Below are 25,142 nucleotides of genomic sequence, written 5' to 3' on the forward strand. Positions count from 1 at the left end.
ACACAGACATGGTTAAGATTCAAGCATAGCAGCCTATCTGACTATACTGCATCGGTCTATACTTGTGATATTTTCAAAACTGGTCTCTCATATGCAACAATGTTCCTTTTGACCTGGTAAAAATAATCATAATGATAGTTGGACTTAAACTAGAACTTTAGTTAACACTGTTCCCTCAAATGGACATGATCGAGATTCAAAAATAGCAGGAGGGGCCAGCCTCACTACACTGCATCTTTTACCTTGGTTAAACAATAATAATAATGAAACCAGGACAATTACTAAGCTATTACTACTATTACTAATACATAGCTAAGCTGGTTTCCTGGTCTTAGCTGGTCTCCAAGCATGTCTTGGTTTTAGTTTTTTGGGTATTTGTCAGCTGGTTGGGCTTGAGGACCATCTGGCTGACCAGCTAGACCAGCAGAAGACCATCTTGGCCAGGCTGGGAGACCAGCTAGACCAGCTTAAGGCCAGTTTGACCAGGCTAGGAGACCAGCTAGACCATCTTAAGACCAGCTGAATACCATCTTGGCCAGGCTGTGAGACCAGCTTAAGACCAGCTTGCCAGATGGGAGACCAGCTAAACCAGCGTAAGACCAGCTTGGCCAGGCTGAAATAACAGCTAGACCATCTTAAGACTAGCTTGGCCAGGCTGAGAACAGCAAGACCATCTTAAGACCAGCTGTATACCACCTTGGCCAGGCTGTGATAACAGCTAGACTTGCTTAAGACAAGCTTGGCCAGACTGGGAGACCAGCTAGACCAGCTTAAGGCCAGCTTGTCCAGGCTAGGAGACCAGCTTAAGGTCAGCTTGATCAGGCAAGGAAACCAGCTAGACCATCTTAAGACCAGCTGTTTACCATCTTGGCCAGGCTGTTAGACCAGCTTGAGACCAGCTTGGCCAGGCTAGGAGACCAGCTAGACCAGCTTAAGTCTAGCTTGACCAGGCTAGGAGACTAGCTAGACCATCTTAAGTCTAGCTTGACCAGGATAGGAGACCAGCTAGAACAACTGAAGACCAGCTTGGCCAGGCTGGGAGACCAGCAAAACCAGCTTTAGACCAGCTTTTCTAGGCTATGAGAACAGCTAGACCAGCTTAAGACCAGCTTGGCCAGGCTGAGAGAACAGATAAACCATCTTAAGACCAGCTTGGCCAGTCTGCAAGACCAGCCATACCAGCTTTAGTTCAACTTGGCCAGGCTGGGAGACCAGCTAAACCAGCTTAAACTAGCTAATACCAGAAAATCAGCATAGGCTGTTATTTTTAACAGTGTATACTTGTGATGTTCTGAAAGTCTAACTTTAAAATGTCCCTTCAACCTTAGAAAAACAATCAAAAGGGATTCCCCAATGTCACACGCCCCTCGAGAAATTACAGTCCCCCAAGAAGCCTACAGTGCTAAAATAAGTTCACCAGCAGTTGAGAATTTGAGAGAACAATCACTTCAAAGACGATCATTTCGTTCTTTTTACTCTTCTCAATGTAACCATTTTCGGCTGGCTTTTCAAAAGGAAGAGAATAATAGAGCTTTGAAGAACTACAGAGGCTTGAGAGAGCCAGTTCAATTTTTTTAGCTTTATTTGATACCAACTGATGGGTTGATGTAGACCTAACAAGTGCATGAATGAACTTCAACCAGAACTCATCAATCATTGAGTCATCCACTCCAGCACAGAACTCTGATGTGACTCAGAATCAGTAGCAAAACCGTTATTATTGGGACAGCTTGACATTATCTCTCCAATTCTCTCACATGGACATGATCTAGCTCATGGGCGGTTTTGGCTTTGACAGAGTGATAATTGGCCAAAGTTCGGCAGGAATCAGGAATGCTGATAAAGCGAGGGTTCGCATCTAATTGTTCATTCCGTGAGCTCCCTCTTCCCAACCATAATAGTGTAAAGAGGTGAACCTTGTCCACAGGATGTCCTTGAGGCTACATTGTGGAGTTTGTGAGAGATGTGTTTATTTGTGAACGTCTTAACCTTTTGCTCTTCTAAAACAACACTCTCACAGCCACGGGTGGATATCTCACCTTACGGGCAATGGGGTGTCCTGCTGGGATGACACTGGAGCTGGAGTGCTTTCATAAGGGCAAGGCAAGCTAGGTCATACCCTTGATCTTCAATACTGTGCCAGTGGGGAAAATCTGCTAATGGACTCAACTCATGTGATTGTGGGATGGTTGGATTTTAACAATGATCAAGGACCAGCCTGTCCAAGCAATTCACCTCCATCATGCATGAGAGAAAATAAGTCTAAAACTGACTTATCCAACCTCCAAATCGCACTCACCATTGTTTATGTGAATGTCATTACTTCCTGGTTCCCATGGGACCAGAACCCATGTCTTGGAGGTTGTTCAGTAACACTTGAAAACATGTGTTCATACTCGAATCAATGCAAAAATTTTGATTTTTCAATGTGATCATGTCTAATCTATTTAATGAAATTGAATGTTGGCTGTGGCTTACATTCTGCCTTTAGAACGACATTAAAGTGCATAAATGATGACTGAATTTTCATTTTTGAGTGAACTATCCCTTTAAGACCATAACAAACACCCAAGAGAGGAAGGAGTGGTGGTGACCGTAATGGCACAAAAGATTAAGATCTGTGTGTGTGTATCTGTGTGTCTAACTGTGAAATATTAGGCGGTAGGCTGTTAATCTCATGATTTTCACACGTCTTTTATGCGTGGTATGCACAGTCTCTAACCTACTGTCAACAAATGAATTCCAATAAGCCTTTGAAGGCTTGGCATCTCAGCAAGGGTTCTTATTGGAACGGAAGAGAAGTATTAGTGTGAGATGAACAAGATAATAGGGGTGGAGGAAGGGAGGGAGATCTATGTGAAAGAGAATGCCGGGCGCTAGCGGTTTCTTGTGTTATGTGCCCTCTGATAAGCCACCAAGATTTCTTATTCTTTCCTTTTTCTCTTCTTTTCTAGACTCATTCCCATTTTTTTTTTTTTTATATTACTCTCTTACTCTGTCTCTCTTTAAAGTAGTTAAGCAGCACTTTTCTGTGAATTTTCAATCAGAAAGAAGAGAGAAAACAGGAGACCACTGGAGGAGAGGGGTTTGGGTTTGGTTCATGGAGTGAGTCTATTAAAGAGTATGATTGCCATCATCTGCAAAAATAGTCTTGCAGCGTTCAGTTCTAAAATATTTCCTCTGTTGTCCCAGTGCTTAAAACTGGTAGGACCTCGCTTGCCATACCATTGTATATGCTCCCGAATGGCCATATTTTTGCAGAAAGTACACAGAAAATGGATTCATTTTTTGTGTGAAAACGAAAATTAAAAATAGTTGGAGAGATAACCCTGGTACGTATTATTAGCAGCTATAACGTTCATTGCAGTATTATTTTTCACAAATCTTAAAATGCTATGATAAAAAAATAGCAAAACAAAATTCTACTTAGTACTAAGTACTACAAAAATAATAGAACAGGTTGTCAGTGGTAGTATTACCAAAATTAATAAAATTATAATATTAACTGTAATACTACAATCAAAGATAGTGGCTCTTGTAGTAAATAAAAAACTACTAATAATACTAAAGTGTTAACTATTATAATTATTAGTATTAAGATGATGTAAGATGTATGTTAGCTGTTCATTTTGATCACCATTCATTTTCATTGCATCTTTTTTCAATACATTGAAAATGAATGGTGACTGAGGCTCTCATTCTGCCTAACATCTCCTGTTGTGTTCCTCACAGAAAAGTCACAAAATAGTTTTGTGTGAACTATCCACTGAATTAGTTCTAATGCCAACAGAATTAATAGTGGTAGTAGTTATACTAGTAAAAGTACTTCAGTATAATCAGTCAAAAGTAGAAGAACAGATACTAATACAAGGTGTGTTAATATTAATGACTTCTCTGGTGGTAAAAGCAACAATATTAGTGGTGATAGTACTGGTTGTCACAGTAAAGCACAGACTGTAATTGTTGTTACACTGCATTGCACATCCTAGTGGCAGTTTGAGGGCCATTTGTCCTGCTGCCCCTGAAGACTTCATCAATGAGGCTTTGGGTGATGATTATGATGATGATGCATTAGCCAAATCTCACACAGGGATTTCAGCCCCTTCAGGAAGCTCCAACAAATCCAAATGAATTTCCATCTGTTCATATTTCAGATCTGCCAGATTTCTGTGCTTTTCCTGCAGGTGAGAGAGGAGAACGGAAGCGGGGAAAATAGCTCAGATTAAGTAATGACACTCACGCAATACCTTTTGTGTGCTCAGCGTCTGCAATTTTTCCAGGACACCATACAATGTAAGTTCATTTTTCATTGCACTTGGGATTAAGATGGAAAGAGCGAAAAAAAGAGAGAGAACAAGGAAGAGAGAGATGCATTTATTTTTTTCTTTAGACACTTATTTTACCATCTGATTGGTTGCAGCCAATCAGCTAGTGTCAATGTGGCCCAGTAATGAGGTGTGCTGAGCGAATGAGATGCTTATGCCCGTGCTGAACAAGAATTGATAGTTGCCCCTCCCTCTTCCTAACCCATTCTCCGCTGCCAATTCTGCACACGCATGTGTGCATGTATGGCCTATTTTTATGTGTTCATCTGCTCAATATTCCTCTCTCATAAAGCGCTGAATGGATAGCGGAAGATAGTATTCGACTACACTATAATTCTCTCAGCACTACAGATAAACACTTTATGGAGTAAAATACTAGTACTTCACCCATACATTATCATTCTATAATCATTTACTTTTATGGCACCTAAAACTTGTATGACCTTGAGATGGCTTAAGATTTAATGAAGATTTTTAAAGAATAAAATGATGTCCTCCTCTATATAATGCAAGTCAATGGGGACCAAAACTTTCAAAAAGGCAATTCCTACAACTCTAATGGTTTAATCCATGTCTTCTAAAGCCATACGATCAGTTTTGGGTGAGAAACAAACCAAAATTTAAGTCCTTTTTCTCTATAAATCTTCACTATAATTCTGAGCATATACACATGCTGTATACTTGCTCTGCGCTTACGTTATGCGTGAGGGGGTGTAATCAAGCTTCTCCCATTAGTGTGCAAAGGAGACTGCTGATGTCAAGATTTATGTGCAAAAAGGAGTTACATTTCATTTTAATGAACTGGTTTAAAAAAATATTCAGCGGCACATACTGCTGTTTATTATGGTTTTTTGATTACATTTTATTAATAAGTGTGCTTATTGTAATTTCATTTGTACCCATTTAGTTTATTGAAGCCATGATTCAGCTAAAATATAATTTGCTTAGAAACTAAATATAATTTGCATTTACAATAATTTAGTCAGAGTCAAGTCATTTTTATTTGTATAGTGCTTTTCACAACACACATAATTTCAAAGCAGCTTTATAGAAATCATGCATTAACAGAAAATAAAACTGTAATATCTATAAAGTCTTAGAGTCATCATTGTGTAGTTTGATTAAATACGATTATAAAGTGTGTACAAAAATAAATAATTAAATAATAATTGTATTTAGAACCACAGTGATCAAGCCGAAGGCGACTGCGGCAAGGAACACCAAACTCCATAAAATGTTGGTTAATGGAGAAAAATAACCTTGGGTGAAACCAGGCTCATTGTGGGGGTAAGTTCCCCTATGGCTAAACAACATGAATATTATGCCACTATTAGTTATTTGTGTGCAGTGCAAGTCATGGTTTAAAATTAGTAAACTAAGTAAGTGTTAAGGGCCAGTGTTTAAACAAAGATTTTGTAAGATTAATGATTAATGTCTTTGAAGTTTATCCTGGATTAACTGCAGAAGTTATGCATAGATGCGTTGTCCTTTGTAAGTTGGCTGATGAAGGTTTTTGTTGGCAGTTAATTGATATTCTATGTCTTCCATTTTAAGAGTGTAGTCCATCATTAGACCAAGGTGATGCAGGCCGAAATCAGTGAGGTGCATCGCAGTTCAACCGGCAGGTCATTTTGGTGAGGTCTATCCCAAATCCAAGGTTCAGGCAGTGACATATGAAGTATCCTAAGTCTTATGGTTGGAGTTGGCATCAGTTCATCCCCTGAAGTCCATCTAGTTGTTAAAGTCAAAGTTGTTAACCTGGATCATTGCAAGTCAAACATGTCCAAAAGAGAGTTCTCAGTTCAATGAATCGGTGAGTTGTTTACCCAAGAAACGCTCCGATTCAATCTGATTCCTTTTTGTGAACCAGTTCAGCCAATTAATGAAAAAGCTGTCTAAACAGAATGATTTGTACACGAATCGGACATTTCTACATGCCATTTGGTTGGTCTTAATCAGTGCACAAATAAATCATTACATCCAAGAATTAAAGCCCCACTTTCAAACCATTTTTGGTCTGTTTTGTCTGTTCTCCATTTGTGAGTTTATTGATTGTGCAAATTAAATGATTGATCAGACAGGAAATGAATCCTGGGCAGTCCAAACAAGGCCGCAGAAATGCAAGGCGGGGGATTTAACATATTGACACTGGTCTTGACCAGGGCAAAGAAGTCTGTTCACAGTGTGATCTCTGGATTTTGAGGGTAACAGTGTTGCATTTTTCAACGCTCACTGCCTATCAAAGAGCGCAACAGTACACAGCCAAAAACATTCTGAAACCCGCAGTAAAACAAATCCCAGTGAAGTGGAACAGAATGTGGATGGGCGCTTTGAAGCGGTGGATAAGTACTCCGAGTCTGCCAGCACTTCTGCCTCAGTGAGCCATCAAGCTATTGTCTCACTGTTCTTTTAACTGAGAAGCTGGCACTTTCGATGAATAGGGTATAAAATAGGCCCTAAAAATAATAATAATAATAAGTATTGTTTTTTTTTTTCAACAAATGGTCAGTAAAATTAGTTGATTAACCTTCCAAATTTGGAGGTCAAACTTTATATTACATGAGCTATTACATTTGTTGTTTGCTATTTTTTAGGTTTTCAATCCTGTTACAAAAGTTTTAGACATGTCTTAATATAGTTTATATCCCTCGTTTCTGTGATTTTTGTAATTTTGTACTTATTAACATTAAATAAACTTTTAAATTAAATATACAAAATGTAAACATTTTAAAAATAAAATGAAAAGACAAAAAGTACAACAGAATGGTTGCAAGTAACGGTGGGAAATTTAGCCTAAATTAAGCTGTCAGTTAGTTAGGGCTGGCTAGTTTGGGACCAAATGACAGTTTGTAGTAATTGCTAAACTTATATTTCTCTTTTTTTTCCTACAATAACTGGAGTAACAGGGATTGAATGGTTATGCTTGATGAATAGTCAACAATTCAGATTGGGTAAAAGTTTGGAATTTGGAATTTGTTTTCCCTCCAGTCTGTAGAAAGAGTCCAAATGATGTTACTTCTTGGGTGTCACATTTTTAAGGAATGTTGGGTTTTTTGAAATAGGGGTAAAAAATCATGTGGTAATAGGGTTGCACAAGAAATTCAGGATATAGCTAAATATTATGTTTTTGGCCATTAAAAGTAGTTGATAATTTAAATAATTTTTCACTACAATTAAATGAATATCGCTTTAACAGATTATGAAACAGTATGCAGCTTAAGCCCATGAAAATGACATGACTGAAGCAACATTTTTGCAAAATGATACTACGTCATTACGCGTAATGCTGCAGTTCCGCGATTTGTAATGTCCACTGTGCGGCGCTAAAAGCGAGTAAAATTTTCTTCCAAACAAATCTGTTGAGTTTTAAATCAACAAAACCTATCTCTGTACCCGAAACCTTGAGTGTAAACCTAAACGACATACGTCATACATCATAAAAGCAAATGTGCAATGATAAATTTTGTTGCACTTCTATGACACTTTCGGCTCACATGTTCACTTACTTAGCATATGTAGTAGTTAACTTAAACAGACATTTAAAAAATGGGATTTGTGCCTCTAATGCTTTAAAAGTAAATGTCATAGGACACCAAAGTGTACCGTATTCATGGAATGTGCCAGTTATTTCCAAAACCTCTCCTAGAATCCAGACAGAGGGAGAGAGATCTGCATGCTGGGAGGTTGCTTGCTCTCCAGAATGCATCTGTGTGTGTCTGGACTGGAGGAAGTTGCACTGGGACTCTACACAGATGGCATGCATTGACCACAGGGACCGGATAAAAGAGCCAGATTAGGAATGGCTGAAGAGACCCTGCTGGGGTGCTGGTAGAGCTTTCCATCTCTTTCGCTCTTGCTCTCTGTTTATCTGTACTGTTTGTAGGTTGGTGTGTAGAGAGAGGCTCTAATTTCCAAGTCTCCCTCTCTCTCTCTGTCTCAAGCCCATTTATTGCCATTTCACAGCTCATTGGGGTCCAAGTGAGCAGCATGCCAGCACCTTCTCCCAGCTCTCTGTGACCCACTTTCAAGCTCATCTAGGCGGGCCAATGAAACCAAACCCTCAAAAGAAGGGCAAATACATCTGACCATATCCATATTTTTAATGTGACATACTTACGCCAAAATGCATTAATATGTGTGGGCTATCTCTCTTTTGCATTTGTAATCTCATTGGCCCATAGAAAGGTACTGTTCACTCTAAGTCTGATGTGACTAACGCACATGAATAAAAAAATTTTTGCACTAAAACATAGGTGGTGAAAATGTGGTTGAAGTGTGTTTTGGTGGGGGGGGGACAAAGTGAGAGCCCTCTGGGACCCCCCCACACCATAGCGCTGACACTGGAAACATGCCTAACCTAACCTAACCTAACCCGTACCCTAATCATATTCGCATTTGCAGCAATGACAATATGTATAAAAATAAAAAAATTCAAGTAGTTAAGACAATACAAAAAATTAGAAGATACAAATCACAAAAAAAGAAATAAATAAAATGATTAAAAGGGCAATTACATGAATTTGAATAGCTTTAAATGTTTTATGTTTTTACAAGTCTAGGGTTCTGTTATTTTCATATTTGAAAGCGTTTAAATATAAATTCTAAGATAAGTGTTGCAAAATGTATTATATAAAGGCTTTTTTTGAGTGACACTAGCTTTGTGAATAAAACATTTTGTTAAAAAAACTAAGGGATTAAGGACATATTTCTCATTTTCTGAAGTATATGTGTTTTCTAAACAAAGTAAAACATCACATGGTTCTAAGCTTAGCGTTCACCATGCACACTTACTAGACAGTCTCATTCTAGCGCTGAATGCTGCGGAGTCTAGCCTACAGCCTCTGGAGGACTGGACTAGGAAGGACACAGTGTAACTAGGCTGCAGCCTTCCATTTGAGAAGCACTCTATCCACCTTATTTTGCAATGCGGAAGTAAGCAGCGGCTGCATTTCTGGCAAATGTGAGAAAGTTCTGCTGGCATTGACCGCAGTGTAAATAACTAGAAGGTTATAATACCAGAGTTAGTAATCTGGGCATATAAACTATCACACAACCACAGGATGTACAGCAGAATTATGTGCCAATGTCAGATAATTTTCTAACATCAGCATTTATAGTAAAAGAGTAAGTAAATCATTCACTTGTTGCTGTGTGTTGTTGTATTGAAGAGACGGTAATAAAATCTGCTTATTTCTTTACTGAGATTGTGATGATGCAGTCTTTCTTGTCTCCATGTAAACCTTTCATATGTACCTGCATAACCTCTGATGATGCCTTTATTTATTTATTTCCAAAGGCGATGTTTCATAAGCCATGCTGAATGTGAGATCTGCGTGTTTGTTTACTATGCACCGCTAAGAAATTGAGAATGCTCTCTGACAAGAACGGAGAGTAAAATGCGTTTATTATTTTGCCAAGATGAAACAAGATAGAGTTTTGGTGCAAAGAAAGTAGAAGCAGCATTTTTCCGGCATCTTTCTTCTCTCTGCTGGTTGTGTACATTTTGTGGAGGCGTGAAGGATGGCGTGGAGGACTGTCCGTGTCAGAGCCTGATTTCATTCATTCTGCCAGTGCAACAGCGTGTGAAAAAACGATGGCAAAATGCGATAAACGGTAAAACTATATGCGCTCAAAACAAGTTTATGAAAATCTCATTATGTCGACATTTATTGCCAGCCTTTAATATAAATCAGCATCATGTAGTATTTTTGTTTAGCTAAAATTGCTGGAAGTGGCTTATACCGGAAGTGGTCCACATTCAAGGTTGATAATGGCAGCGCCCTAGTTTGCTGAAAAATAAGGTGGATATGAACTATAATTTTATATTATGTTCATATATGTGTAACGATGCTGGCAGTGCTGGCAATGATGATGATGAAGACGAAGTGTAGAGAACCCAAGTGCAGTTTATTTACAATTGCAGTAATCCAAACGTGATGACTAAACAATACAAACATAAACAACTTGACTAAACATGACTTGACTACATAGCACAAAACACATCCACATACATTCACATTCAATACTTGACAAAAGACAATGGTGAACATGAGGGCTTAAATACAAGACATGGGAGAACAAGAACCAATGAACAGACAGAACTCTAACAAGCTAATTAAACAATAAACCAATGAAAACATGACACATGAACATGGAGGGAAAACATGAAATCACATGACAAGGGAACAGGAACTAAACTTTTCAAAATAAAAGACATGAATCAACAAAATACACATGACGATATGGCTATATATCGCATTTCTGTAAAGAAAAAAAAAGCTTTTGGCTTAATATGTATTTTATTTTTTGGTGTGGTTTGGCTTCTTCCGTATTTTGTTTCCGACATCTTCACTCTGAAGTAGGAGCTTCCAGGTGCACTAGATCTGTGTAGTAAAGGTCGAACTACTGGTATTTTGGTTTTACCGGTTAATTGGCACCGATCGTTGCTTTTTGATTGTAAGAGTGCATGTTTTGCATTTTAGTCCTTTTGGACTTTTTTTGCCTCTATGTCTGTGCTCATAACAGTAAGGAAAGACTAAGAACATTTTTAACAATCAAGAAATTGATTTAAAAAAACGTATCGGCCAATTAACCGGTTATCAGCTTTTTCCACCACCTTAGATATCGGTATTGGTAAAATCCAATATGAGTCTACCTCTGTGTGTAGCTGTGTGTCCATTCCACAGTACCTTTCTCAAAGCAGAGCCGTATTACTTTGCTGCATCCCACTGTCCCTCTCTTTCCCATCCCTGGCACACTCCTCACTGGCTGATTTAAGGGGGAGCATTACGGTGCAGGAGATGAAATTATTTCATTCCTCTCCTCTGCTCCCCTTTTCCCGCTCTAGATGGAGTCCCTTGCTGCTTCAAAAGCACATGGGAAGAGACGTGTCCTGTGTAAGAAAGAGCTCGCTTCTAACATACGTTTGACCCTTTGTTCCTGCGGGCGGAGTGGCTGCATTCAGCATCAAATGATTAGTGATCGGGGCCCCAGAGGTGCGGAACTGATCTCTGCGTACGCTCAATTTTCTGTCATCAGTGAACAGTTAATGTTAGCCTGAGCTGCAACACCCACAAAGGACAAGGCAACCCCATTATTTCAGAGTGGGCAACTTGGATGCAAGAACTGAATTTCATTATCTCGGGAAAAATGCCCTGAGAGTTCATTGGAATTAATAATTGATCGTTTCATTTTTTTTTATTGATTTATTTTGAATAAAACAATTATGTTGGTAACATTATGTTCCTTAATTGAATAGAGAGAAATTGAGTTTAAATAGAATAATAAAAAAAGAATTGAACAATTGTATTACTTAGATCTGACAAAAGAACATTGGCATCCAAACATTGCTGCTGCATTTCTCAGTAAGTCAACTGAGTGGGTCTGTATTTTATGTGTATGTGCCACACACTGCAAAAAAACTATTTTTCTGTGTGTTTTTTGTCTTATTTTCTGGTAAGAAGTATGTAAACATAGTAATAATAATTACAAGCAGAGTGACATAAGCTATGAAGTCTAGTTTTAGAAAAATCTAACAAAATGTTGTGGTTTCTGCTTAAAACAAGAAAAAGTATTCACCAATGGGGTAATGGGGTTTTCAGTGTTTTTTTTTTTTGTTTTGTTTTGTTTTGTTTTGGGGTTTTTTTTTGTACCCCACTGACAAATAGTTCATGTTAAAAGCATAAACTTTACTATATTTTATTAGATTTCTCTACAAACAAGACAAAATACCTTGCTATTTTGATTCTGAACTAATTTGTTTTTTTTTTTTTTTTTAAGGATGTTTAGATATTTTTACTCAAAAACAAGACTACTTAAAAATACTCAGAAATAGCAGGAACATTTTTTTTTTTTTTTTTTTTTTTTTGGTACATGGCTTCAAAAATCATTCAAAATACCCTTCATAAGACCAGAGTCAAAATAACAATTATTTATTTTCCAGTTACTGTTGCACCTATGACCTATAAGTTGCCCCTTAGGACGCAATGCGCATATAGTATCCATAAAACAAGACAAAATATCACCTCTCTAATTGTTAAAGGGACATTTCACCCAAAAATGTATTCTGTCATCAGTTACTCCCCCTCATTTCTTTCCAAACCCATTTGACTTTCTTTCTTCCGTGGAACAAAAAAAGTAGAAATGTTGCAAAATGTCCACGGTGCTCTTTTTCATAATTGGAACTGGGATGTTGAGCTCCAGACATGACAAATAAAATTACTTTAAAAGTAATCCATTTTACTTGTGCACTATATTCCAAGTCTTCTGAACTCATGCGATAACTTTGTGTGAGGAAAAGCGACATGAGGGTTGAGTAAATTGAAAGAATTTTCATTTTGGGGTAGAATATTCTTTTAACAATTCTTTGGTTTGCTGTTCTATCTGAATTCCAGAGAATAATTTCTCGAGTCAGTTCATTACATAATACATGACGGAAAAGGGCAGTGGGACATTCAAATTTTATTTCTGGAAGCAGTGTCTAGCACCACAGTTCCATGTCTTTCAATCTATCAACCTCTCATATCTCATTAAATCCTGCTTATAAATGTTTGAGTACAGTGAACGGGCTCTCTGTTCGGCACTAGTGCATGTTCTCTTTTCATAGATACCTGTCCTACTCAAATCACAAAAGAAATTCCACCACTGTATCTTGCTTTTTCAATAACTCTACTGCTCTCTCTCTCTCTCCCACACACATGCACGTTACTCATGGCTGGCTCCATCATTATTTCATGGACGGGCCATATTAAACATGCATCTCCTGGCTTGTGACTCAAAGGGAGAATTTTGACCCAAGCAATAGCTTGTGAATTATGGAGACCATCAGTGATGGTGTTTGGCTTTGATCTGTTCTTACTCTCATTTTATTGCTCATTGTTAGTTAGTGATACCTAATGCATTTTCTAATATTAACAAATATAACCTTATTGTAAAGTGTTACCATAAAATCTACACATAAAAGGCTTTTGAAAAGGAAATGATGAAGGTATGGTAAAAAGTCTCTGAGACAGCTGTAATGTGACCTTCATATAACACATTGAAATCAGTAATAAAAAGTTGAAATCTGTTAGTTTGAATAGAAAATCAACCCCTGGGACATAAAAGTGCCTGTAATTTAAGGCTGTTTTCTTACATTATCACACTCCCACTTCCTCACATCACACTGTTTTAATGTCAGAAGGCGTAATGTGTGTCTTCACACATTATGTGTGTATATTTAATAGCCACAGAGGGGTAGGTGCTGTCTGAAAATGTGTGTCATTTGTCATATATTAATAATGTAGTAAGATTGTATGATGATTTGGCTCGAGAACCCTCTCTTTCCTTCCTATTTCATGTCTCCCCCATTTTCCACTCGGTTCCTCTGACGTTCTTAACACCCAGCCCGAGAGACGAGAAGAAAATGATCACACAAAGTAATAATGACCCTTATTTTGGCTTTTTGGCCGCTTAGGGAAATTGCTCCTATCCTGTTAAATACACAGCTGCAGTAGCACATGCGCCCAATTGTTGCTGAGTCAAATGGAGTGTGTGTATGACCCATAGGAAAGAAAAAAATAACGAATGGGATCTCTTCAATATGGAGTTTTTTGCATAGGTCTCCTCCTTTGCAGATGTTTCTACTGAGAAAAAGACCCAAGTTATGCATTTAATGTGGCAGTTACAAATGCCAGGACTCAAGGGGGTGAAAGAGTTACCTTCAAAAGTTTGTGTCATAAAATCAGATGTGTTGTTTTCAGGTAAGTTGTTACAAATATATTGACTTTCACTTGCTTTCACAGCAATATTTCTTCATATTGTTGCTCCAGCATGACAGTAGTTGATAAAATTTGCTGTAGAAGCGGACAGTTCATGCTAATGACTGCTATAGCGCCTCTTGTGGCGACACTGAGAATGTGACGCATACTTGCATTGTGTTATGAATTGCGGTCTTTTACATCAGATCACAACAACACACCAAATAGAGCTTGCGTAGCTAGAAGCATTTGCATTTACATACTTTATCGAGTATGTTTCAGACCTTATTTTCATAAAGTAACTTTGATAATCAGCAACTCTCATTGGAAATAAATGACTTATGGTTCCTATGCCACTGTATGTCGCTGTATGTGTGAACGCCCCTATATACATGATGACAAATAGGTGACAGACAGTCCGGATTCAGAGGGCTCTGTGTGTGCATGTATGTGTCTGTGTGTGTGTGTTCTGCTAATGGGTTGTCATGGGAACACTCCATGACAGGTGCGAGTTGAAGGTGACCACAGCGGAGCCCAGCAGCAGAATCGTGGGGTCTCTACCACCATGGACCTAATTAGAAACTTCCACTGACCCCTGGTGAACGCAGAGAGGAGACGGCACATCCCTCGGCCGTTATGGAAACAAGACAGTTCCATCTTGAGACTACAGTTTCCTTACCAAGAGTCATGTTCATACTCACAGATACAAATGAAGTCTGCGGTCGCCCACGTGTAATGGTGAGTGGGTGTGTGGGTACATGTTTGTGTGTGTTGTCTCAAGGCTCCTAAGATCAAATGGCCTTTGCTTGTTTGGTCCCTGTGCTTGCAGTTTGAGTTGTCAGTGCCACAGTGTGTTTGCTGAGTTTTCTTTTAATAACAAGTGGATGTAACGACTCAAGGATATACTGGCAACCACAAGGGACCGACAAGGTGAGAGGTGTGAATGCATCTACAGTAGTTGTCACCACAAGGAGAGTAAAACCTGAAATCATCAACATTGTGGGAACCAGCCAACAATCCCCATGAGGAAAATGGCTTAATAAACATAATAAATAATGTCTTAATGAATCTAAAAATGTTAAAAAAAAAATAATAATTTTTTTTTTTTGTGAGGGTTAGGGGATAGAAAATATCATTTGTTCTGCATAAAAACAATGTAAGTCAATGGAAAGTCCCCAACATGACTCACTCTCATGTTGTTCTAAACCAGTATGACTTACTTCCTTCCATGGAAAACAAAAGCAAATGTTAGGCACAATGTTTACTTTTATTGACCACATTTACAAACACTTAAGAAAACAGTTTATTCCAGGACTTTTTGCAATAAGCCACTTTCTGGTGTCCATGTAATCATAATCATGGTATAGAAAAAAGATGCACTAAAAATGAATGGTGGCTGAGGCTAACATTTGGCCTAGCATATTCTTTTGTGTTTGGAATAACATGAGGGTGAGAAAATGAGGACAGCATTTTAATTTTTTACAATAAAATAATTAAATGTATACAATTATGTATAAATGTAAAAATTATTATTAATTATAACTAAATTTTATTATTATTATTTTACATATTAACATGATTTTAGTGGGATAAAATCTCTACACAACATGGTTTTAGTGTGATTCATTTGATAACAGGGTTTACCGGCTTGGCATCGAAGTTGTAATATCAGATAACTTTACACAAAAAAGGTAAATAAGTGATTTTATCACACTAAAATCATGTTACCATGTATAATGTTTACATTTTGTGGTTATACTTTTGAAATTGTGTGTATTGTGTATTGTTTATGGACTGGCCCAATTCACTTCCATTGTAGACGCCTTACTTTATCCATGATTGCTGCTATTTTTTCTAATAAACAAGTGACGAGAAATTCCTTTTTGTGGAAATAAATATTATGCCACAAATGCAGTCGATTGAGCTTAACTTGTACTGAGTCTGGAGCATTCCTTTAAGATTATTTGATTAATGGATGTTACACTGTAATGTCGATATGTCCCAGTAGAGTTCAACAAATGTTGTGACAAGCAATGCAGGAATAGCTGAACCAATCTCAGACACATACACACTGTTCCCCTTCTGTCACTCACTCGACGTTGTGTCGATGTAGTGACACTAGGGGTCGCTCCTGGGAGCCCCAAACACCTCCAATCTTTGAGAAAAGTCCAATGAGAATTGGCGAGTGGAATTTGCATGCCACTCCCCCGGACATACGGGTATAATCGGAGCCGAGCGGTTGCGTGTAAGAAAGCTGAATTCCACTGCCGGTCCATTCACCTAAGATAGAAGCGTATGCTATTGGATATATGGCGCATTTCAGCGGCTTTCTCTCCTTCTGCACACTTAGTGCAGACTACACCCCTGGGTGCTTCAACAGCGCTACTGAGAGAGTATATATTTCTGCAAAGAGTATATTTTCCTCTATCAGAGCAACACATTGATGTGAACGTCTTTTTAAAGACGCGTCTTTTTAAAGATGCCGTTCCGTCTTTGTGTAATTCCTGGATGCAGTCATTATCTCTCTGCCTCATACTTCCACGGGCGCTACCTCACGTGTCTGGGCCACGCTCACACTGAGGCTGCATTTGTGGATGGTTTGTGTTCTCATTGCAAGAACATGACCATGGCAACGTTGCGGTCGCGGCTTTCCTTCCTCTGAGGGAAAGCCATTCCAGCTGCCCCCCACACTGCGCCTTCTACCTATGGGTACAAGGCCGGCCCGGCTGGCGTTGGAGGCGATTTGGGGATTTCAATGGCCGTGGTCTCGCTGGGTAATTCCCCGCGGACCTCCCGTTATCCAGCACCCTCGTCTGCCTCCGTCAAGTTGCCTCACGGCCAGCCTAACATCTCTCTCGGGGCTTGTGAGCAGGATGAGTCCTTGATTGCTACGTCGGAGAGTGCACTGGCGATGTCGGATGCCAAGGACTCGACTGGGCTGCCACCTTCAGGTCTGCCCGCCCAGTCTGAGGCCGACGCAGAGCTGACCGCCATGCTTGCCCGGGCCGCCGCGAGTGTCAGGTTGGACTGGAACTCTCCACACTCCCCTGAGCCATCGCGGCTAGATGACTGGTTCATGGGCTCGGGGCGGCGCCCCCCTGGTCCCCTTCTTCCCAGAAGTGCACGACGAGTTGACGAGGTCCTGGCGGGCGCCTTTTTCTGCCCAAACTCGACTTCCCAGCTCGTACGCTCTCACTACCCTCGATGGCGGGGCGGCCCACGGGTACTCTGGCAACTAAATCCTACAGTGCCGCTGGACAGGTCACCTCTGCCCTGCATGCCATGGCCCTCCTGCAAGTACACCAGGCCAAGGCACTGAAAGAGCTGCACGTGGGTAGTCCTGATCCTGATGTGATGCAGGAGCTGCGCTCGGCGACCGACCTCGCCCTCCGGGCGACGAAGGTCATGGCGCGAGCACTCATGCCAAAGAAGGGCGGTGGGTTGCGGCCAATCTTGGACCTGCAAGTTTTGAACCAGGCCTTACACAGACTCCCGTTCAAGATTCTGACGCAGAAGCACATTTTGGCATGCGTGCTTCAAGAGTGGTTCGCGGCGGTAGACCTGAAGGATGCGTACTTTCACGTCTCAGTTTTACCTCAGCACATACCCTTCCTACCGTTTGCTTTCGATGGTCGGGCGTATCAGTACAAGGTCCTCCCCTTCGGCCTGTGCCTGTCCCCTCGTGTCTTCACGAAGGTGGCAGAGGCAGCTCTTGCCCAGTTAAGCGAAGTGGGCATCCACTACCTCAATGACTGGCTGATTCTAGCGCACTCTCAAGAGTTGCTGTGTGCACACAGGGACCTGGTGCTCAGGCACCTCAGCCGTCTAGGGCTTCAGGTCAACTGGGAAAAGAGAAAGCTCTCCCTGGTTCAGAGCATCTCTTTTCTCAGCATGGAGTTAGACTCGGTCTCAATGATAGCACGCCTCACAAGTGAGTGTGCACAGTCGGTGCTGAACTGCCTGAATTCATTCAGGCGGAAGACAGCACTTCCACTGAAACACTTTCAGAGGCTCCAGGGGCATATGGCATCCTCGGCGGCGGTCACGCCGCTCGGGTTGATGCATATGAGACCACTTCAGCACTGGCCTCAGACTCAAGTCCCTAGATGGGCATGGCGCCACGGCACACATCACGTGGCTATCACGCCACTCTGCCGCCACTTGTTCAGCCCTTGGACAGACCTTGTGTTTCTGCAGGCAGGTGTCCCCCTACAGCAAGTGTTCAGATGCGTCGAGGTCACCACAGATGCCTCCAAGTTGGGCTGGGGTGCCGTGTGCAACAGGCATTCAGCCGCTGGCTCCTGGACATGACCACGGCTGTGTTGGCACATCAACTGCCTCGAGTTGCTGGCTGTACTGCTCGCCCTGCGGAGGCTATTGCCGTTGATCCGGGGCAAACATGTGTTGGTCCGGTTGGACAACACAGCAACAGTAGCATATATAAATCACCACGGTGGCCTACGCGCTCGTCACATGTCACAACTCGCCCACCATCTCCTCCTCTGGAGTCAGCAACGGCTGAGGTCACTGCGGGCCAGTCATATCCCAGGCAGCCTCAACGCCACAATGGACGCACTGTCACGGCAGGCGACGCTCAGTGGAGAGTGGAGACTCCACCCTCAGATGGTCCAGCTGATTTGGAGCCGATTCGGCAAAGCACAGGTAGACCTGTTCGCTTCCTGGGAATCCTCCCACTGCCCGCTCTGGTATTCCCTGACGGGAGCCCCCCTCGGGACAGATGCACTGGCACACAGCTGGCCCCGGGGGCTGCGCAAATACCCATTCCCCCCAGTAAGCCTACTTGCACAAACCCTGTGCAAGGTCAGGGAGGACGAGGAACAGGTCACCCTCGTGGTGCCGTACTGGCCCACTCAGTCTTGGTTCTCAGATCTCATGCTCCTTGCAACAGCCCCTCCCTGGCAGATTCCCCTGAGGAAGGACCTCCTCTCTCAGGGATGGGGCCATGCCTCCTAGGTCATGCCTCTTTCCCTCATAGGATCTCCCCGTGGTCCTCCTGGGCCTCGGAGAGCCCTGTTTGAGCTGCTAGAGTCAGTCGAACTGAAAGCCCTCTCTTTAAAGATGGCCTTCCTGATTGCACTCACTTCCATCAAGAGGGTTGGGGACCTGCAGGCATTCTCTGTCAGCGATACCTGCCTGGAGTTCAGTCCGTTAGACTCTCACGTGGTCCTGAGACCCGGGCTATGTGCCCAAGGTTCCCAAGACCCCCTTCAAGGATCAGGTGGTGAGCCTGCAAGCGCTGCCCCAGGAGGAGGCAGTCCCAGCCCTGTCTCGTGCTTTGCACATCTACTTGGATCACACGCAGAGCTTTAGACGCTCTGAGCAGTTCTTTGTCTCCTTCGGCGGACAGCAAAAAGGGAATGCTGTCTCCAAACAGAGGCTTGCTCACTGGATCGTGGATGCCATCGCTCTGGCATACCAAGCCCAGGCTGTGCCCGCCCCTTTGGGAATATGAGCACACTCTACAAGGAGTCTGGCATCCTCATGGGCACTGGCCAATGGCACCTCTCTAGCAGACATCTGCAGAGCAGCGGGTTGGGCAACACCCAATACCTTTGCAAGATTTTACAATCTCCGGGTTGAGCTGGTTTCGTCCCGTGTTTTGTCAGGTATGAACAGGTAAGTTTGGTAATACGTAACAGCTGGCCGGGTGTATCGCTTGAGTATAGCGCCTTTCCCCTCCATGAAGCAAAGACGTGCGCTTCTTCTCCCATGCGAGTTCACAACCCATGAACCCTGGAATCTAATACTATGTGGAGAGAAAACATAGAGAGAAAAGGCTGCGGCTGGCGCGGCCTGCTCCCACGCTAGTTACATCGCCCCCCCCCCCTCTGGGATGTGGGGAACTACATGATGTCTTGTGGGGCGTTGGGGGAGGTTACGTGCGGACTGATGCACCTGCTATTATGCACGCAGCAGCTTGCTTGCACCTTCATTGGCAGAAAACGTAACACGGTCAAGCTGTTGTGGCGTTTTTCTATAGGGACCCCTAGTGTCACTACATCGACACAACGTCCAGTGAGTGACAGAAGGGGAACATCTCGGTTACTGTTGTAACCTCCGTTCCTTGATAGAGGGAACGAGACGTTGTGTCCCTCTTGCCACAGCGTGTTACTATCTGCTGAAATGGCCGGGACCTTGTCTTGGATCCTCAGCACAAAACCTGAATGAGTGGTTGCGAGCCAGCTCCTTTTATACCCATATATCCGGGGGAGTGGCATGCAAATTCCACTCGCCAATTCTTATTGGCCTTTTATCAAAGATTGAAGGTGTTTGGGGCTCCCAAGGAGTGACCCCTAGTGTCACTACATCGACACAACGTCTCGTTCCCTCCATCAGTAGTTACAACAGTAACCGAGACAATTTCTCACACACACAAACTAATTACAGACTCTCTTATATTAGACACATTACACACAGCGTTATCAATCGTATTGTTTACAGTGACATGGATGGTTTTGTGTTTGAGCGGTCATCATTTATTTAGCTGACCATCCATTTTTGTTACAAGGGGGATAAAGGACTGGGGGTGTGCTTTAAATGAAAGCAGAGCAGCTAATGTTATAGAAATTAATCTGAAGTGCAGGTATATAGCAGAGCACCACACTTTACGTTCATCATGACCAAAACTAGGTCTTGGTTTATAATAAAAGCAGGGGCTCAGCAGCAGAGATGAGCTTAGATTTACAGCGTTGTGCGTGAGGAATGCAGTAAGATGTTTTGAAGGTCGTAAACAATGTTGCAGCTCTCCGTGCTAATTTTATTGATGGCTTGCTTGTGCAGTAGTGAGTGAGAGAGAGTGGGTGTGCAGTTCTGTAAAGGCTGCATAGACTATATATACTTGTACTCGTGTACAGTACAGGCAGCTCACACCCTCACAAACACACACACACACACACACACACATATATATATATATATATATATATATATATATATATATATATATATATATATAAAGGTTAATTTTATTTTCTTGACTGCAGTGTGAGTAGAAAAATTGCAGCCAGCCAAGTAAAACAGTGCCTTTAAAGGATTAGTTCACACAAACTTAAAAATAATTTAATTACTTATTCTCCCATAAGGCGTTTGCACACCAAACGGGATGCAATTATGCGAAACGAATCGCAGGCGAATGACACTTTCACATTAAAAACGAGGCGAATGATCAGCTTTAACACATTCATGCCTTTACAGTAGGTGGCGCTAATAGACATGCAATTTTACCCCGGGACGGTTGTTGGCGCAAAGCACCTTTCAGCTTGTTTGCCCTTTGCCCATCACGGATGAGAAGAACTACTTGCCAAGTTCAACAGTAAACAACCATGGAATCACAGTACGAAAGAAAATAAAACGCATCTCTCTACAAGCTGCAGCAGCAATGATGAGTGTGTTGTTGACCAGCTGGACAAATTGACTGACATCTAGACACTGCATAATCAATGCATAATGCACACACATGACTGTTAAAACAAATGTTGTCAATTGGAACAATACTGATTGTATCTTTTTTTTATTTTTTTTATTTTTATTTTTTTGACGTACTGTATATCTACTTGTTATACATTTGCTAAAAATCCTGCATGTTGCAAATTAAATGTGATGACATCTTAATGCTCCAAGAGCCTGTATATAATGTAAGCAATAAAACACAAATCCCAAACAACAAAACACATCTTCAGTCTGACCCATTATTAGATACTTAACTGTTAACGACAGGAAAGCTGTTAATGACTGTTAACAAAAGCACAGCAATAACGATTACATAATTTTGTGGAAAAAACACCACATTTTGGGGATTTAAAGGCACACATTGAACTGCAAGTCACAGCAACAGTATTAATATTATTAATATTTGTCACTTAAGATCCGTAAAGTTGTTTATTAAAAATAAAAAATAAAAAGTGATACGAACTGACGCACCGTTAAAAAAAAAAAAAAAAGACCTTGCTTTGTCGTAACCGAATGTTCACTCCAGGTGTGAATAGGCTTCATAGGAATCCAATGTATCGATTAAAAATGTTAATCGGGGTGAGAAATCCCATCAAAATGCCTTTATGCTGTTCTAAGCCTGTATGAATTTCTTCCGTGGAGCACAACAGGAGAAATTTTGAAGAATTGTGTTGTGGATTTTTTCCATGAAGTTATAATAAATGGGGACTGCTGCTTTTAATCTTCAAAAAGGGCACAAACACACCATAAAAATGGTCCATATGATGTGTACTTTTAAAAAAAAACTAAGCTAGCATATGTCTTCAGAACACTTGGAATAAGTGTTCTGAAGACATACGATAGCTTTGTTTGAGGAACAGACTGAAATTTAAGGCGTTATTTATTGCGATTGTTAACTGCTGTGACTTGTCTCGTTGATGCATTTGCATTATGCATTTTTATATTCTTAGTTGATGTGTTTACATGATTGCATTCACTGCACATCTTGTTGTACCTCTTAAGGGTGTTCATACCTGATCAGAGGCAATGTAATCTATAAGCTATCCCCCCAGGCCCTCTCACTCCACCATCCTCTAAAACTCTTCTTTCATTTACAGCTTAATCTCACAAAGCTCCACCAAACACATATTTTTCATTTGATTACCAGGGGCCACTGAGAGAGATGGGTGCCGAAGATAGCACCATTGCCACGGTGATAACATCATCTCCAGGATGATAGAACCATCTCCACGGCAACCCGATCAGGTATCTGGAAGGCTGGCAGATGTTTGTAAAAACAGGCTGTATGTACCATTAAATCTTCAGTGGTAAAGCATAACACTGAAACATGTCAACAAATGCTATGAATTTGTGCTCAGCGTCCACCATTAGATTACACCGCTGATACAAGAGCTGTTTGCATATGCAAATGCTTTCCACCACAGATAGACGAGGGAATATTTTGTCTTTAATTCCATTTGTGATCCTGGGTATATTTACAGTAACATTAGAGCACTTAGAATCGCTCAGTTTCTTGATATAATAAGAAATTAATCTGAGTGAACCCGGAAATTTACAGTGACTATCTGTTGTACATTTTTACGCATTTGGCAGAAAGTGCGGCGGCCCTATTGTTCTTCTAAGGATTATTATTAGGGCCCAAGCACTGAAAGTGTGGAGGCCTTATTGTTCTTCTAAGGATTATAATTATTATTCTTCTTTTCAAGGTGTTCTGTACTTTTGTGGTACTTAACATGCATGAAAACTTCAGATTCTTTAGAGTCGTCGGCCATTAGAGTTGTAGCGCCCCCTTGAAAATGGACATGTAAGGGGGGCGCTGTTGCACACCCATTTTCACCTACAGTCAGCAAAATTGGTACGTATATAATCCTCATCAAGTCGAACAACTTTCATATTCACAGTCCACCCAACAGGAAGTTGGCCATTTTGGATTTTCTGAAAATCACAGGCTCTGAACTTTTAAATATGCCTCCTATGTGGAGTGGCACCAAATTTGTGCAACATGCCAAAACATTGAAGATGCTAAATTGCAAACAGATTTTTTATATTTTGAATGGTGTTGCCATGCGAGGCAATAAATTAAGGGCAAAAATGTGAAACAGGAAGTTCCTTGTAACTTCTGTGTGCTTTGTATGATTTTGATGAAAATTCAGCTGTATGTTTTGTAATGGGGGATGATCACATGGATGTGGCTATTATGGGTCAAGGTCATAGCACCACCAACTGGCACCAGGAAGTAAGGCAATTTTATCAGACTTTGAAATAGCCCTCTTTTGTTTACATGAATTGCTTCAAAATTATTTGGAATAATGTCAAGACACTGCTGATGTAAACTTGTAAAGGAATATTTGATATCTTAAATACTGTTGCCATTGCAATTTATTCTGCAAGTGAAAGCAGTCTTAAAGTGAAATTAAAAAAAGCTGTAGAAGTCTAAGTTTATTGTAATAATAATGTACTGCACAAACTTTTTATTTTTTTTATAAATAAAATATCATAAAAATATCAACTGAAATGTAAAAATACTAGAAAATCAAAGTAAGTTCTGTTCCAAATTTTAGATTGAGTGGCAAAGTGCTCAGGCACAGTACCAGAAATGTCCAATATAGCACAGCCAAACTCCATTGGTCAGAGGACAGCCAAGCTCTAAGAGGGCCTCACTGCAGCCTGTAGTGTAATGCCGTACTGGATTAGATCCAATATGAACTGGATGTAGTAACATGCATGCGCCGGAGAGGATTTTGATGACTTCATGAGTGTTTGAACATGCATGCTAACTCAATGGCACAGATGAACTGTTAATGTATGTGTTTTTAGCGCTCATGTTGTCTTTGTTTGGTAAAATTGTCATTGTTTATGTCTGGATTAATGAAATATACAATGCCAGCCAAAAGTTTGGAATAATGTACAGATTTTGCTGTTTCGGAAGGAAATTGGTACTTTAAATCACCAAAGTGGCATTCAACTGATCACAAAGTATAGTCAGGACATTACTGATGTAAAAAAACAGCACCATCACTATTTGAAAAAAAGTTATTTTTGATAAAATCTAGACAGGCCCCATTTCCAGCAGCCATCACTTCAACACCTTATCCTTGAGTAATCATGCTAAATTGCTTTTTTGGTACTAGAAAATCACTTGCCATTATATCAAACACAATTGAAATCTATTTGGTTCGTTAAATGAAGCTTAACATTGTCTTTGTGTTTGTTTTTAAGTTGCCACAGTATGCAATAGACTGGCAGGTCTTAAGGTCAATATTAGGTCAAAAATGGCAAAAAAAGATACAGCTTTCTCTAGAAACTCATCAGTCAATCATTGTTTTGAGGAATGAAGACTATACAATGCTTGAAATTGCCAAAACTGGCTCTAACAAGGACAGAAAGAGATGTGGAAGTTCCAGATGTACAACTAAACAAGAGGATAAGTACATCAGAGTCTCTAGTTTGAGAAATAGACGCCTCACATGTACTCAGCTGACAGCTTCATTGAATTCTACCCACTCAACACCAGTTTCAAGTACAACAGTAAAGAGAAGACTCTGGGGTTCAAGCCTTATGGGAAGAATTGCAAAGAAAAAGCCACTTCTAAAACAACGTGCATTGTTAA

The sequence above is a fragment of the Myxocyprinus asiaticus genome, chromosome 46 (genome assembly GCF_019703515.2).
Source record: "Myxocyprinus asiaticus isolate MX2 ecotype Aquarium Trade chromosome 46, UBuf_Myxa_2, whole genome shotgun sequence".
NCBI classification, from domain to species: Eukaryota; Metazoa; Chordata; class Actinopteri; order Cypriniformes; family Catostomidae; genus Myxocyprinus; species Myxocyprinus asiaticus.